Source organism: Saccostrea cucullata, unplaced genomic scaffold, assembly GCF_032062105.1.
Source record: "Saccostrea cucullata isolate Sc308-1 unplaced genomic scaffold, CSIRO_AGI_Scuc_v1 ctg1597, whole genome shotgun sequence".
Taxonomy (NCBI): domain Eukaryota; kingdom Metazoa; phylum Mollusca; class Bivalvia; order Ostreida; family Ostreidae; genus Saccostrea; species Saccostrea cuccullata.
This window is the reverse complement of record NW_026938989.1, coordinates 62564-65493: the sequence shown is the minus strand read 5'-3', so window position 1 is coordinate 65493 and position 2930 is coordinate 62564.

Here is a 2930-nt window from a genome sequence, read left to right as displayed (position 1 = left end):
AAAAGTAGTATGCAATATTTCTTTAAGAAAAGTTGCAACAATATAAATGTATGTTTTTGCCAACTTTTAGGTAAATTTATAATATAATATTCATAATTCAATTCAAATAATTAAATTTCCATGCATCATAATATATTAATTTGAGTCCTTTTGATTTCCTTTTGGGGTCCTTTTGGGTAAATCGACACACCCATCAGGTCTTTAGTATATCAGGTCTTTAGTATGTTCCATATCGCAGGAACGATAACTCTTACAAGCAAAGGAATGGGACGTTAGTACGAAATGAGAGAGTCTAAAAATCCAACGGTAAGTTTATCTCGTAAATTTTTTTAACAGGGGCATCGGCAAGTATTTGATGTATCGGGAGGACGAACGGGGTAGAATGGGAGTCTAACTATAAACTGTTTTGACCCAGAGACATATAAAACCAGAGATTCGAAACTCTCCGAAATCTCGCGTAATCTCGCGGGGCCTATTGTTTACAATTTTGCAAAGGAGTTTTTATGATAAGAGCCACTTTTGGCCCCCTAAAAATCAAGTTTTTAGTGAAGTTGCCAATTCCAGGTCACATCAAGGTGTTTCGTTGATATTTTGTAACATCGTTAGATTTATAATTTTATGCAATATATGTATTGAAAGTACAAATAGTGAGTCATCCAAAAGTATGGATTACGCCGGGGTCCTATGGTATCGCGGTAGTTAACCTATTTTGTAAAAATATCCACCATACCTGGGATATTTCAAGAAAGTAATATCATTTTCAGTTTCTTCTATTATTTATCTATATTTCTTGTTCTGATGTTGAATTTTCATCTAGTTGTTTATTTACTAGGAACTATCGAAAAGAAGTACCACTGTTTACCTTACTACTACGCGAAAGAGTTCTATGGTATCGCGGTATCCGGTTGACACTAGACTATGGCGGCCTAGCAGTGTCATATTTGAAAAAAAAAATAAAAGTGCAATTTAACTATGATATACCTATAATTTAATGACTTTGTTGTAATTAAACTTTTATGATATTGTACTTCAAAGTGAAATAAAAGATTATCAACCACTGAAGTATATGTAGATTTAAGAATGGGGGGGGGGGGGGCAATTAGAAGTACTGTACTTCCCCTTCCACCCACTTGTACATTGAAGTGGAGATATAATTTATTTTTTTACTAATAGGATTTTATCCCTTGTTTTAACTTTTATAGGGTATTTAAGAACAAAATAGATTATAGTTGCTTTATAGACAGACATTCTTCATTTACAAACATCACATGTTCTCTCCAGACATGCAAAACTCTGTTGAAGTCTTTATAATAATACCTCTCTTTCTTTTTACACTCAAAAATTAGGATATGAAAAGTAGTAGGCAAATTTTGATACAATGAACAATAATCTTTTTTTTTTTAAATATAAAAAATGCAATAAAGAGAAAATTGACACAAATATTTAAATAGAAAATAAAAAAAAATAAAAGTAACAAATTGTAAATATTTAACATGTATCTATCGGTTTGATATTTTTCCTGAATTTAAAAAAACTCTGCTGAATTTTTTTTTTTAATTTTTATTGGTTTAACTTTGAATTTTTAATTCTTGAACATATTTGTTTCTCTAGTGAAAAATATTTTTATAAAAAAAGAGAAAAAAAAGCTATGTTTGATAAATAATTCGTAATGTTTCAGCTCAAACTGCAGTGTTCAATTTTTTTTTACCAGCGAAAACAATTCTCAATTTTTTGTTAATTTTTTACAAAAACTGTTTTCCATACTTTTTAATTTTTTTTCCACTTCCATAAAAGGAAAACACGTGATCTTCGAAGCCTCGTTTTCATAGTAAACACCAAACTACAGCATGTTCCGATTGAACTTTGTTATCTTAGTTTTTTCATCGTTTTCATATTGGTATATATCACGTAGTTTTTGTAAAATTTATCAATGTCGACCAAAGTGCGAAAATATTACAGAAATGAAGTTAACAAATCAAAGGATGCGAAATTCTGCTAAAAAAATTGTCAGGGAATTCAACATGGCTATGTTTACAATGTCTAAAATTATCGGGCTATCACGTGCCGTTTTCAGCGCGTGCCAGCTCATTAACAGAAATACCGCGATACCATAGAACCCGCGATATCATAGGAAGGGAGTATACATGAACTGCAATAGACCCTTTCAAGGTTATCAGTCTATGCGAAAGTCACCGGACCGTCGGTTTTTACCGGTAAAATTTAGGTCGGGTCGGTAAAAAATTTCAGTATACAGGACCAAATGTCCGATAGAAAATAAGGCCAAATAAATCTAAATTAACAGGCACACATGGTCCAATTCCCCACAAATATCCTTTATTTGACCAATTTAGCAGTAATACCTGATTAATTTTTATGTATTACAACCCTGTCATGATCGTTTTTATTCTAATTCGAATTTCCTTTGTCAGGGATTAGAGGTCTTGAGATAGCTCATACATAGATTTGGTTGGGAAAATATTAGATAGCTCATACGTCATGTAAGTAGATTTTGTTGGGGAATTATTTATAATGATCATTGAACTTGAGTAACCATAATAAATTGTTTCAGGAAAAATAAATATGCATTGAAAATGCATGTTAAATTTAAGAAAATCTTTGATACAGTGTATCTTGTATAAGTCAAATATGAAGAAAAAAATGCATGCAATTGTATAAATAGATACTTTTTACAAAGGAAAAATATTAATATTTAACTTGTCCATTTCACTCTGAGTTTACTTAATGTTAAAGTTCACAGTGAGAATTAACCCCACCCCATCCACCCTCTCAATCTCAGTATCATAATGATGTATGGATTTAGAGGAGGAAAAAAGTCGGTCTGGTAAAAAATTGTTTGGTCTGGTAAAAATTTTATTTTTACCAGACATTTTGTCCTTTAAAAATTTTAAACTTTCGCGTACACTGGGTTA